At 44.0% G+C, this 15,322-nt stretch overlaps 1 protein-coding gene across 1 annotated transcript in view; it reads left to right on the top strand.

Moving 5' to 3' along the window:
* Positions 1–15,322, top strand: part of LOC114876457 — a 64,188-nt gene that overhangs the window by 37,988 nt on the left and 10,878 nt on the right. The gene's annotated exons all lie outside the window — the stretch shown is intronic.

The following is a 15,322-nucleotide window of genomic DNA, read 5'->3' on the forward strand; positions in this document are numbered from 1 at the left end:
TTTAAATTGTACCGTTTAGAAGGTTTCCTACATAGCGAGCACGTGATAACGCCACGTGTATGGAATCTAATTGCTTAACGAGCGCGTAAATCGTGAAAATTCATTTGCAGCGATATCCGATATACATGTAATTTTGTAAATACACTGGTATAAATGCCGGAAGACGATACGTTGCGATTGGAGGAGGATTTACTGTTAGCTACGTAAAAATGCTCCTTTCTACGCTCCCTTTAACCCATTTGACACCGAACGATCAAAGCCAGGTAGATCAACGAATAGTGAGCCATGTACGAATACAGGAACGACTTTTTCTAAGGAAACTAGTCACGTGAATCGTTTTCTTGCTGGGCGATGCGTGGGTGTGCGTGAGAGTCGATTCAAATAGCATCGTGAGAGGGGAGTATTTGCTACTTATGATTATTTTCAACTGCGTTTATTCTGTAACCGTCAAATCTGACAAGAAAATCTTACATTTATGTATCAACCTTCTGAAAAATCATCCCCGATAACGATGCAGAGGAAAGTTTGAATGAGTGCTGATTATACTGGTCCATCGATAAAAGCGTAAGCATGACGGAGCGAATGATGAAGAACCTCGTCGAACTGTCCGTTTCGGCGTCGGCGAGGACGCGTGCGACGAGAAGAGGTAGAGACGAGGAGAATGAGCGCGTGTAACACAGGGTAGACAATAGGGACCATCGAGAGCGAGTGTAGGGCAGAGACGAAGGCGAAGGGCGACGCGATCCGACGAGAGTTTGTTTCATGAATATTTCAGCGTCTGGCGTTTCTGGTAAACAGGCCGACGGTGTGGAATTATGTTTCCAGGGTGTTTTTCAACGCCTGGCTGGTCTTGTTGGAGGAACAACGCTCGTGCCGATTCCCGTCCTCGGTTAGGCCACGGGCAACCGCGGAATACTAATTGGCTGCGAAACAACGAAGCAACCCGAGAGCATCCCCGCTTCCACGCCCTTACATTCAACCCTCATCCCCCTTTGCTCTGTCATCGACCAACCTGTTCTTTCCTCACCTCCTTAACCCTTTTGTATCTTTGACGGTAACGATGTCTGGCGCGCATGCCTGCGGCCATTGAATTCTTTCCTCGAGGCGAATTGAAGGATTTTTTCAATTTTCATAAAAATTTTTACTTTTCTTTAATAAATTTTTCCAAAAATATTCCCTGCTGAGCAGAGTTTAGCGGTTAAGGAAGTGGAAAACAGAGGGATATCGGAAATCTTTCTCGCCGTCGCCAGGACACCACGGATAACCGAGGATATTACATTTTGAAGTATAATGGAACACATACAGGCTCGTGTTTCGAGCGGTTAACGGCGTTTCGCGAGCGGGCCCGTGAATTTTCGTCGGTGCTTGCGATCGAGGAAAATGCAATTTCTATTCCGGCCGGTGTACGTGAGCGGCCCGTGGAAGCTTTATTGCGAGCGCTTACGGGCGACCTCGATCGAGCATGAACGAGAATTCCTCTGGAGAGGATTTTAACAGCTAGCCGTGGGTGGGGATTTAGAACGTTCCCTTCTTCGCGGAGGGAACGTCAATAATGACGGTGCCGCGTGAAATCGCACGTCGTCGTGTCTCGGCGAGAGCGAGATGGAATGTACCACCTGTTACACCCTCGTCTCCACTCTCTTACACTCCTTCCCATCCACCCACCACCTCGTTGGAATGAGCGGTGTGAACGAGCATAAAGTCGAAAGTTCGGCTTTCCTTCGGTGCTCGTAGTTTCTGACACGACGGGAGTCGGAGATCGGTACCGACCAGTGTTTCTGGCAGACGCGAAATTTTCCCCGGCAACTTTCTTCGAATGGCTTTCTTATCGACCGACCGGGATCTTAACGTCTGTGTAAAATTCAACTTCGTAATCGTTGCGAGATAATCCACGAACCTTACGGTTTAACGCTTATAACGTCAGAAGTAAATCTACCGATACATACATCAATTGTTTCAATAATTCCAGGTAACTATCACTGGGACGCGATATTCTTTTTCGAAAGCCAGGTTGCTTTTAAATTTTTGTCACGATCGACTCGTTATAGTCCAACTATAACCTAACGCCCCAAACAATCATTAAAACTCTGATAGGAGGTGAAATAATAATTATAAAGAACGTATGGATGAATAGTAGCGGGAGTGAAAGTCCCATTTATTATCTGGAGAGATTTTAAAATTGAAAGCGACTCGTGTCGAAATTTATCGATTTCATCGCGAGAGCAATACGTTGACGAGAAACGAGGTCCTCTGGGAAATCTGGCAGGGAGATATTCGATTTAATGTGCTTGGTTTCGTGTCCCAGAAAAACAATGTGCGTTCTAGCGAGTAAGAATGTTCGCCTGTCTCGTTGTTTCGTTGACTCGTACTACTGAATTCTGAGCTCTCGTCGGAAAAGTTTTTCTACAAGAATCGCGTCGTTCTTCGCGAGCGTGAACGGAAAGAAGCTTGAAACGCGATGCATCCTCCGGTGTGACGTGAAACTGTGCGAGATGGTCAAACACAATAAGCTTGGAACTATGTACTTAACCCGATCAAACACGTTCGAATAAAAATGTCACGTGATACGAACAGAAGTTCATTCATTCTCATCTTTCATTTTTTAACACGGACCATGGAGAGCGCCACAATTTTATTTTGAAATTATATAAAACCCTTTCGTTAAGAAATAACATATTTAACTTTTGGTTAATATTTTTTATATGTTTATGTAAATTTGGCTCACGATTGACTCAGCCTCCGCTGTTAAAGGGTTAATTTTCTCTTTGGTCGCGAATCATATGGCACGCGACGGTACAAGGTAAGTGCGTAAATTTATCTGACGGTAGAATCAGCAGAACAAATTGCATGATGCACGCTTGTCTGTCCGTCTGTCTATTTCGAAAACGCTCAACGAACCGATCGCGACACGGTTGATACGCGATCAATGCAGCCGTCGCGTCGCGCGAACGGACCGGTAAAAGCTCCGTCAATGCCCACTGAACACACGCGTATCGGTTTTACCTTTTAGTGCGTCGCACCTTCGAATGTTTCGCGGCTTTTATCGTGCGCCAATGCGTTTTCCACGCTCGATCGACATTTGACCACTCTCTCTCTGTTGAAACGCGTTTCGCCGCTGCTATAACCGTATAACCTGAAACCACGTTAGTTGATAGACCAACACAACGCTTTCGCGTCGATCAAAATGAAGGGAACAATGTTAACGGTTTGAGGGCCGAACCCGAGTCGATATTTTACGACCGCCATTTCAGCCAGTAAATTTACACGGTCCACACGGGGATGGAACAACCCAAAGGACACTGGTTTACCTTCGTTCCTCAGTTTCGAAAACGAAAAATAATAACGACTAATATTTAAACTCGTTCCCATTTTTACAGGGGAGGAGTAAAAAAATTCGACGATCGTTTGGTGGTTCTTCGAACGCGGTTAAATCGTATTTGCCTTTGCTTTATCACCGTTTCAAGGCGCCCCATCGAATCGAGGAAACGTCGCGATGTTCCGTGTATTTCCTGACGGGAAACTTTTCTATCGAGTACGCGCCGGCTGGCTGCACCGTGGAAACCATCGAGTTCCTCGTTTCGCCAAAGGAGCAATTCTTTTGATGCGAAAGAATATTTCTCGCGGTACGAGGGAAATGTTCGTCGAGCTGAGTGCAACTGAAACGGTTTCTCCGCGGCCGGAAAATAAACGACATGGTGATTTTTATATAGATGATTAAAGCACCGTCAAATATTGAGTTATTAACAATCAAGGTTAATATTTTTAATGCTTCCTCTTCCTCATTTTTTAAAAATGTTATTTGAAGCCTTTTTCCTGTTGCAACGTCGATCACCCATCGAGCCTGAAGACGATTTCCCGTATCTTTGATATTCATGCGATCGTAAACGTTTGTATACCGTCGACGTCGATACGAGGAAACGGTTATTCGCACGATTCGCAGGTTTCCCGCAGCGTAGAAATTTTCTGCACGACCATGAAAGAATCTGACCAATGGAAACGGGAAGAGAAATAACGTGGCTACGTTTGACGATATCACGAACGGCCATAAAAACAGCTGTGCGGATTACCGCGGAAAAGTTACGACAAACTCACGACGGCTAATACACCATAAAACGCGAGCAGAAACGAGTACGAGCTCGTATGTTGCACACGCGATCGCGAACGCACGTTATATGGCAGAGAAAAGGGTGCTACGAGTTAACGTTTTCCTGCTGTTCTCCGGGAAATCCTTTTTCCCTCCGACGAATCCATTTTTGATGGACGCATAACGTAATCATTATAAAACTATGATTTTAGAGTAATTTAACAGATGTATAGATTTGCTCTTGGTGCAACAAGTGTTGTTCGACAGAGAGCTGGACGAATTTTTTACGTTGGCTGATTTAGTGTCGGTTTAATCTTGATGGCTATAATTAATATAGATTATGAATGTTATTGTATGATTAAAGTGTTACTCTGGATGAATGATTAATACGATTGCCAATTTGTGTATTCTGGTCGTGGATTGGAGCCGATCCAATAATTATTGATGACTATCGATTTGCTTATTAATGTAACGTACCTAGTGAAACAAACAATTTTTTATTTCGTTGAAGGATTCTTTAAAAATGTTTTTGAATATCCTCGAAGGCAATACTACTTTTCAGTGTATTTTCTTTGTAGACAGGTAGCCATAAATACTTGTAACCCTTTATTTACTCCGCCCATCTGTAGAATGCATATGTGGCCCAGGATAATTACAGACTTTTAAGGAACAGCTGCAATAACTTAATTCATAAATAGTGACTGAAGTATTAGGTCAGCCGGGAACAATATATTACGTTTAAAAAAGAATTCGCTGGCAGCTCGCATATCTTCATTACTTAAAACTCGGTTAGATTCAAATTGACAAATGCTTTCCTACGTCTGCTAATTGATCCGCTGAAATTCGTACAAAAATAGGAATTTCTTTTATTATTAGGTCACCGTTTAATCAAAAGTCATAATTTTTCTTAGTTAACAATGTTTGATTGTATTTAGAAGTTCAGTTAATTTATGAATGAAGAGACTCATTCAGAAACAGGATGGGACAGGGTGCAGCGAGGTTGATAGCTTTTTAACAACGATCGTTAAGTCGGCAATCCCAGAGCGAATTGAGTGCATTAAAACCGACACTTGCAGTTGGTTAACGATTCTTCCGAGTGCACTTTACGCACGATACACCAGGTGTTTCTGACTTGTTAACCCTTTCTCGACTGACAAAATTTGATAAATAACCTTGTCGCGTTGCGACTGGATACCAATTCTAAATCTTGATGGATGTGAAAGGTATCAGCCTATCCCGTTGTTGATAAAACACGTGAAAATTTATCGCGACAGGATAGAAGCACGTTGAATATTCTGTCAGTGTATACAAGCTGAAAGTTCGCGATGCTGCCAAATGGAATAAGTGAAGAAATGACGAGCCAGGTAGCATCGTGCTTCTGGAAATATTTAAAGCACTCGTTGTTTGAGAGTTCGCTTAACCCGGACTTGTCCCTTTGCCGAGGATGAAGACACTCGTAAGATTGAATTTTAAAAGTCTGTGTTTTGCGTCCGTGTCACGATGCATAGATAGAACTTTTCACAAGGTTTTGAATATCTTTCTATGATAAGATCAACGAAAAAGTGCATTGTCCCATTTTCTTTATCATAAAAGGGTTAAGCTTGACTGTCGTTCATATCAGTCTTCATTAGACAGTCCATAATATAATTCTGTATTTCGTATCATTCTCATTTTATAAATTTTATACCGTTTTTTAAACATTATATTTTGTAAGTTTGAGTTATGAGTGACTCGACTATTCGAAAAAGGGTTTGCCCTCAATCGGCGGACCATGGAGAGAGCCACAATTTTAATATAATTTTCTATTTCATATCATTTTCGTTTGATGAATTTTACCCTGCCCCTTTAAAAGTTATTCGGCTGCTCAAGGGTTAAATTAATTGCTTGGTTAAAGATGGAAGAGTTCCAGGGAACAAGGCGAAAGTTGAACTTTCCGTGTGAAATTCTTTGGAAGTAGCTCGAGCATGGCGTCCTAAAACGCACTCCGAAGACCGCGAGAATTGTTTTAACTGTGAATTCCCGGTTAAATGCTCACTCAACCCACATTTACGAACTCCGCGAAGTAATTGCTACTCCGAGCTGTCAAGGTCCTAAAGCGTTTTACGAAGTACCTGAGTAACTGCTGTTCAAGCACCGCGGGTAACAAAGGAAGATTGTTTATCATGAAACTCTGACATCGTTGTCGTCCTATTCGGACGTTTCGAGTTACATAATTAAACGGTGGAAAAGAAACTTGGTAACAAGACAGGAACGGGGATCAATCGAGCGAACAATTGTTCGAACAACTTTGACAGGTTAATCTTGATCGATTAATGATTGGATTAGGTGAATCGTGACTGACAAACGTGGAATTCGATTCGGATCCATTAGTTATCTGTCAAATTGGTCGTAAGGATTTTTAGAATTGTGTGATCAAAGAGGTATAACAAAAATTTGTAGACCCTATTATTCTGCTTCGATCAAAACCCCCGTTACACGAACCTCACCCTCGCAGTTCACCAGTTCGATTGTCCCGCAGGAAACATATAATTCCCCGGTAGGTCGGGACATTTCAAATCCCCCAAGTTACACGATACTTCGTCATCGTTCGTTTAAACGATCAATTGGTACCATGGCGCGACGTCGAATGATTAATCATGGAAATTCGTGGACGACGAAACGCAGGGTGGATGTAAAAATTGATCAAATAACATTGCCGGTACCAAGTAGTGCTACGATGGTTTCCAGGATCGATCGGTTAACGCGAGTTGAAGCTGGTTCCAGGAGGGTTTTCAGAGCTCACGCGACGGGAACCATCCCCCTTTTTGGTATATGCGTCTCTGTCACGGGCTGTCTCCGCCATTTCCATGCGCCACTTCAATTTCGTCCGTTTCGTGCGCCATGGGTTGCTTAAATTTCAGGATACCAGCCGCGTGTGCGCTCCACGCCGCTTCGAACACGCCACTTTCATCCTCGCCACGAGTAGAGGCTTTTTCTCCCAGGCCCGAGCTGTTGCGACGCTTGATATACGTACTGTGTCTGGCTGCACAGGCTGCGTCGTTCGTCTTTCCAGACACTTTCGGGATATGAGAGACGGCTGGCTGAAGGCGATTTGTATATAGGGACGTGGCGGGAAACGGCGGTACCGATAGGAATTTATTAAGCTTCGATGGGAAAAACACGGTGTATCGTGGGCTGAACGCAATTTGTTGGTGAAAACAACGATGAAGGGGGTGGTGGTATGAAAAATCCGCAAGGTGCAACGGAATGTATCTGCTTTGAATTGATGGTAGAAATTTATTTCGCTTACGGAACGACAGATATTTGCTGAGCTTGCGGAGATTTTCAACCTTGCGAACGTTGCAATCAGAATTTTTTTTTACCACGTTTTATCATTTGAAAGGATAAAAGTTCATTTCACGAAACATCTATCGAGATGAATATCGAGAAGGAATAATCTATCCAGAATGATTGATATCGGACGACAAAGACGAGCCATGGAAAAATCAGATATTAAACAAGCCGTGCCGGGCCGCGTATGCGTCGAAAATTAATTACAGCAGGGAAAATGAAATTGCTAATTTCCCGATAAACGGTGACGAGGATCGACGAAATCACCGGTTACTAAGGAAACAGTCGACCGGTGGTCGTTCGAAAGAATAATCGATACTGCTGGCGCAACTCGATAATGTAAATTCGAACGTCACCGTATAATAATAAGGACGAGATGAACGAGGCGAAGAGATCTTTATTACCGTGACCGAGGGAACTAATCGATCGGCTCCGACCCCGTCGTTTAACCCCATCTTTCTCCAACCCCTTTTCAGCTACTACTACAAAATTTCATTCCATCCGACTATAGAATACTTGTGTAAATATTTTACGGAGAAGATTTATCCCGGCCCTGATTGGCCGTTCGCGCGTTTAATTCGAGCAATGTTTACTCTCGCGTTACACCGGCTAAAAAACGAATCACGCTCCCCTCGGGTAAGGGTAAAAATTCCCTGCTCGTCGCTCTTATGTGCGGGAGAAAAACAATTACAAGACGAGCGATGAAAAGAGAGAGGACAAGAAACACGGAGCTGGGTGGGACGAGCAACACGGTCCTCTGGTAATTTCCCGGACAAGAAAGCTCGCGCAAGGGACGCATTAACCGAGGACCGAGCAACCCCCCCGACCAACCCCTTCTGCCACGAAACCAGCCTCTCGCCCCGAGCGTTGCGTGGCCACGACATAACGGCCCGTAAAACGTAATGGCTAACGAAAATACGACCACACGCGGAGCGCATTAAGCACCGTAGCCAAGGCTATTCCGGACAGATAGAGAACACCCCTCGCGAAAGCGATCGGGGTGAGATTCATAACGTCGGCTACTATAGATCTGGCCTTACTCCTCCCCGAGGGTAACAGCATAACTTTCAAGTTCACGGTCGTCAGTTCTAACCCTACCCTCGAAGGGTGGCGCCCAGACTGCTTTCTGCTGGGTCGTTTCCGAGCGTGCTGTTACGACGAGCCACGAATATCGAGGGCACGCTGATGTGCGAACGTCCAGGCTCCGCGGAATTTATTTCACCATCGTGACGATCGAAATGTGGCATCATGAATCAAAGGAAAAGAATGGTACGAATCAGGGACCGGCTACGTTTCGGAGGAGAGCTCAGGATAGAAAGGTCGTGAAAAATGTGCGCGTTTGACGCTGATTTATTAAGTGGCACGATTGGTGGGGTAAAAATGAACGTAACTCAAGGCAAGACACATCTTCTTGTCATTGTGCCTATTTGTGAAGCGGCAAGCAGATATTGCTGTAAACAGACCAGATAAGCTCCTTTGATCTTCCCTTTCCGTTCGAACTTCGACGTGATTCGTCCTGCACGCAGCTTCCTTGTCCTTGTTTCCTGTTAAAATCCTGTTCCGTCGCCGCGTAATGGCTCTAGAGTTGCGGCCAACGGAGACAGTTAATTTCACGCTGATTAGGAAGCTAGCGGGAAGCCAAGACGGGGGAAGTTTTGAGGGTAACTGTACGCCGAAACGGATACGTGTTCGTCCGTGAAATGACCATTAGGACCAGCTGGTCGATAGATCCACGCAGAATTCCGAAACAGCACCACCAGAGATAGACAGCAAGCTAAGCACGTAACATATGCGATTCCCTCGATTCGCATACAGATAATCCATCGGGGTTGTTCGATTATCCATTGTTTCGTAGACTTCTTAATATCACTGCACATGAGATAACACATACAGTTATTTACCCCTTTCCTAAAAAAGTTTGGAACAAAATGTATTCGGTCTACGAAATATAATTTTGTTTTATTATTTATTGCTTGAACAGTGGAGCCTGGTTAAACGTATTAATATGAGATTCAAAATTAAATTGAAATTGTGGCTCTCTCCATGGTCCGCCGTCCGAGGGTTAAGAACCTATTCTTCACAAGTAATCTACCATCAAACCCACATGAAAATAGAACATAGAAACGGCACAGGACAATTCGGTTTCTGTGACGTCGTACGTGGCCAGAGGAGCACATGAATTACAATGTCAGCCGGCAACAAGGACGTCGTGTTCATTCAGAAAATATGAAGGGTCTGGTCCGAGCACGCGAACACGGGGCCAGGAAAATACGTTTAAAAGGAAAAATGGCAGCGACTGGCTGACTGACCGGTGAATTCAGAACAAGATAATCAACGAACGTGTCCTTGCCTGGACGAAAATATTCTCGTCCGTTCTAGGAACGTTGTTTCCTGCACGGCGACAGGATTAACGATCCAGGGAAAACGATTAGTATTAGGGCAAAGGCAAAAATGATCGTAAACGTCTTTGCAGGAAGTTGAAGGAAGAAAACGCATGGGTGGTGGCTTTAAATTTCTCCCAGCTGTCCCGGACGTTACGTGACCGTTCGACTCGCCGTACGGCTACCAAAAATAAGTTATTCCGGCGTCGTTCCTTTTAATCTTTATTACCGCGATCTTGAATTCCGAATTGGTCATCAGGGTTTATCCCAAAGGCGATGGGGCAATCAGGAGATGGCAAGGTTTTACGACGTACTTTTCCGGAGGTTCGTTAGACGTTCCCGTTTCACGTTGCATTCGTTCCGTCTCTACCCCTCAATCTTACCTTCCGTTTCACCTTTCGACCCGCAAACAACGAGAACGTCCTATTCATCCCCGGATACCCCCGGAGGGTTGGCCTTAAATCCGACGACACTTTCAATGCCGATGCTTTTCATCCTCTTAAAAGGCAAGGTTACGATCTGACTGCTGGCATTTTGAATCGCCTTCGAAACGGATTGCTGTTAGCCGATCCCTCTGTTGACTCGTCAAATACGATCGTCAATAGGATCGTCTGAAAGACTATTGAACACCGGAACGTATCAGAGATCGACAAATATTAACACTTTACCATGCGAACTACTAGTGATGCAGGAATTCTAGAAAAAAGGAAGAGGTAAAGGGTTGTGAATGAAATTATCGTGTGATTATGAGAAAGGATAGCTGTTACGTTCGCTCGATGAAACGGCTAATAATTATCGTAATTACGCGTTGAATAAAGAGCACGCTTTTTGCGCGGTCAACTAATGGAAATTCTGTTCCATTCGAGGGGATGAAAACGACACGAGCCGGCTGCCAATACGAGCCACCGTGAACGAACGTCCACCGGGGAATTAATTATTTTAATTAATTTCGTGCGATTTGTTCAGACTTCGCGCGCAGAAGTCTGACTGATTGCTTCGGCTGATTCGAAGAAACTTTTTATTAGATTGCCCGGGTAAACACCATGACTGACGGGTGATAGAACTTTCTTTCGAAGACATCATCATCTGGAATAATTTAATCGAAAAACTTTTTGTTATTTTAACAAACATTTCAAACAAAGATATTATATTTTTCTGAATATTCTTTCAACGTCATATGGGCTTGGATTGACGTGAAATATTTAAAATCTTCTATATATTACTTAATCTCTGCGGTTGAATTTGATGCCCGGAAAACTGACGCACGTCATCTCCAACAGTTTTACGTTTCAAGCCAGAGGAGGAACTTGACGATAGTAAAACCTGGACGTGCATTCACCTGTTACGTTCGATTGCGAGAAGGGGTAACGAACTTCGTCAGAGTAAAGGCTATTCATTATCGTTGTAATCGAGTTCCTTGACACGAGGCTAAACAATGAACAGAGGGGGGGCCATCTTCGAAACGCATCATCGCCCGCTGGCGAAGGAATATCAGGATACATTATACGATTGTCAGTAACAACGTGGTCGAACGTCAGCGAGGATTTCGCGCGAACCGGATCTAGATCGTGTTACCATCAAGGGATTAAGCCGTGAAGTTGGATTGCCGGGGATCTGAGAAGGATAACGGAAACGCCGAGCCCGGGAATACGAATGGAAAGGACGGAACGGAAAGAGGAAGAAGGAGAAGGCAATCCACCGGGGAGATGCCGGTTGTCTATTCGGACTGATGAACGAAGCGACGCGCAAACTTAAATGGCAGTTGAGAAATATAATTTCCTCAGCTGTCAAACGTGTAAGCCGGAACTTGTGCCAGGGGATCTCCGCGTTTCATCCGCGTACAACAAACGTTGCCAGCTTCAACGTACCTGTTATCCACCCGTCGCGTTTCCTTTCCCGTCCCTTCGAAAACTACTTTTAACCATTCATGCGCGACGATGGAACGTATAGTTTCGTTCGATACGTAAAATATTCTGTATTCTGTAGTTCAACTTGTTTCGAGTCTACGTTCAACGAACGGTGAAAGAAGTTTTAACCTCTGCTTAATGTTAAGCTCGCTTTGCATAGTCCCGCTCGCGTTTTCTGAATCTAGACGCTCATTTACATATCAGCTTACCAATTTTACATTCTTAACTGTTCTTAGCTGGAGTGCTGAAAAATAAGCCGTCTGAAAGCAACCGGTTTCGTACCGGCTTGAAAATGATCACCGTGAACACGCGTATCCAGTGGCTATAGCGTCACCGGTGCGCGCGTTGATTCAAATTTAAATTGCATAATTAGATCGCCGCGGTTAGCGTCTCACGTGGAGCTTAAAATCTGCCCGTTCCCCTACGTGCCAGGATTCGTTAACCGGATAGCAGATCGTACACGGGACCGGTCCACGGGAGCTGGCTAATTGTCGCGCCACTCGTTTCCTCGCGGAAGTTATGAATGATACATGCCTCCTCGCTAATGACCCTTTCTCCGCTTCTCTCCTTCGGTTTTTATCGGATCTTCTCCGAGAGAAATTAGGGTGTCCGTTGGTTCACGATTCCTGCTAACCGCGAAACTGAATTTTCCTTCGTTTCAAATGGCAGCTTGTTAAATCATCTAACTCGAGGCTTGAATATAAAATGATGAATCAAAAAGGAACAGCCTTGATGGATGAGATACTAAGGCACCATTATGAAATTATAGCACTCGAAGGGCTTTTAGAAACGTATAGAATACCTTGATTTATCCATTTATTGATTTCTCATTTAATTCATTTCGACAGGTCGAACGATTTCTTGTCGAGGTGCGTTCACCTTTGTGCTCGCTTTACGAAATCGCCGACTCTATTTCTGGCTGATATTTCTTCTCGGAAGGAACGTATATGCCGTTGATTAATCGAAGAAATTTTTCAGGATCGAGTAATCGATTTGTTACCTTCCGAACTATGTAGCAGGTCTGTTGATAAAGTAAAGGCCCAGAAGTGCACTGCGAGAAACGCCGTGTGGCTGTTAGCTTTTAACCGAATACGCGAAGTTCTCCGTTTAGAAAAATCAATATATCGGGGGTATTTCTACATTCGGAGGCTTTTAGTCGAACCGGTATGCTGAAAAACGAAGCCGCATTCGGGAATAGTTGGAGAATGAAACGTTATCGAGATTCCGGATTCGCGATTTCGTTCGTTTTCCTTTTCGGGGCGGAAGGAATCGGTATCGAACGGCGAGACTTGCCAAAACGGCTGGAAACATCGTGCTGCCCCCGCTCTATAAGCCGAACCATGTAAGAAGTGACAAATCAAAGTAATAACCCAATAAAAGCACAGCCAGGAATTACGTAAGAGATGGAAGACTAAGTGGCCGTCGTTTGTATTCCAACAAACGCCGACGAATCGATAATCTTGAGGCATGCCAGGGCCAGATCTGGCACGCGAAGCAGTTGGAGAACAAAAATCTTCGTTCGTTTCGCAAAAATATCCATGCGTTCAAATGCGTCTGACCATATACTGATTATACTACTTGTTCGATTCTTCTCATATAATTCCGATTATTTATTATCAATAAACCAGCGTTTCGAACTTATCGAGAAGTATATAATACACAGGTAATTTGTCAATTATTATACACGATTTATATTTGTTCATCTTTGTTCTTCCACGATAATTGCAAAGATTTATAACACGAAAATTCAAAGTACCGCCTGTGATTAACTGCGAACCGAGATTACAGCGGTCCATCGATTATAGTATTTTTGTTTCCAGTTTGCGGATCGATTAAACTACACCGATCACGTGGCGAACAATGGAACGGAATCCGTTTAAACGTCGACCCGTATAAAACAAGGGAATAAAATTAAAATAATTGTTGAACGACGAGCGATGAATGCCTATGTGGTCGGGTTCTCTTGTTTTCCTTTCGTTCGTTTCGAATTTATCGGCCCGCGGCGATAACTCGCGGGAAACCTGAAACTCCGAGGGTTATCCAGGAGTTTGGGGGGGTCGAAGTTGAAACAGAAAAATAAAGGAGAGGTGTTCCTTGCGGAGAACCGAACCTCTGTTGGGGCCGAGTTCGCAAGGAGAGAAAGAAGTTGAGAAAAAAAGGAAAGAGGAGAAAAGGAACGAAAGAGAGGAGGGGAGAACAAAAACGTGAGACGCTACGAGCTTCCAGATCGGGGGCTTCTATTTTACCCACCCCTATTTCGCCCGTTCGTGGCTCGTTCATTTGTTTTTTGCGTCTGGCATTCGCGACGCCCCTGGTAAACCGCAAATCCCCAATTCTCGCTGGTTGAACCGGGGAGAAACGAAGAGAAACAGTGTAGCAGCCGGTGAAAAAGGAGGCTTGATAGACAGCCGGCAAAGAAGGTGGATTGGTAGGGCGAGAGAAATCCTAGGATCTCTCGGACCCCGTTGCTCTTTTCAAAATGTTCGGTAAAGAACTACCCCATTTCGGTTACGAGGACCTTTTCGCTGAAACCATGAGCGTCATCGATCTGACTTAAGGCGGACGGGCAGCCTCAAGGTCGGGGTGAAGGACAGGAGAAATCATTTGGAAAAGCGAACGGTATGTATGGTTCATAGAGCGAGCGATCGGAATGTGCTTGTCGTAGTTGAGAAATTGACTTTGTGCCCTTTCTACAGATACTTCTCCCAACCCTCTCGTTTTTCGTCAAATCAACCCGAACGATTCGATTAACCGAGCCTTTTGCTGGTTACATCAGTTCAATTACGTCACTGCGATCGGGGTGTAATTACGAATTAATAGGAAACTAGTCGATTCGGTTGAAACATGTCCTCGCCATCTAGCAAATTATCGTGCGCTGATTATTGAAACCGAATTGACCTGAACGTTCGAAAATAATAGATGTATTTACACGGGGTGGACTGCTAACTCTGATCGCTATAATTATTTGCAGTGAATTTCAAATAATTTCAAATTAATTTTACCATTGCAACAACGGCAATTTTGCACCGATGATCAATTTTGTATGGTAATTTTTCATCTGCTCGTAGCTTTTCGAAATTTAAATAATCAAGTCCCTTTTCCATAGAATTAAGGCGGGCCACGTTATCACACCACTAATCCTTCAAATTTATTGAATATCTCCGCCTACACACAGTACACATTGCGTATACGCTCCGTGCGTCGCTAATAATTAACGATCGTATTATTTATTACAATGAATATCATCTATTTGATTGCCGCGTGATTGTACGTAGCGTGTGCGAGCGTCATAACGACACATCTGTCTGCGTAACGTGGCAATAATTCGATCAGATTTATACGTATTGTCTTTATCAATATCCTTGTAATTACACCAATAACTGATGCACGTTAAATGAATATTACCCGTGCCCGATTTACAAAGAGAGATATCTGTCCGATCTCGAATTCTACCTGCGCATAATTTCAAATAAAATGAAGCAGGTTCATCCGCATTTACCAATAGCCCCGAGGAATTATCTATCCGAAGAAGAGTTTTCCACTGTTGCCTTAAAAATCATTCTTCCAATCTATAAAACCCTTTCCTTTGGAAATGATACATTTAAATTTGGTTTAATGAT

Source organism: Osmia bicornis, chromosome 14, assembly GCF_907164935.1.
Source record: "Osmia bicornis bicornis chromosome 14, iOsmBic2.1, whole genome shotgun sequence".
Classification (NCBI taxonomy): domain Eukaryota; kingdom Metazoa; phylum Arthropoda; class Insecta; order Hymenoptera; family Megachilidae; genus Osmia; species Osmia bicornis.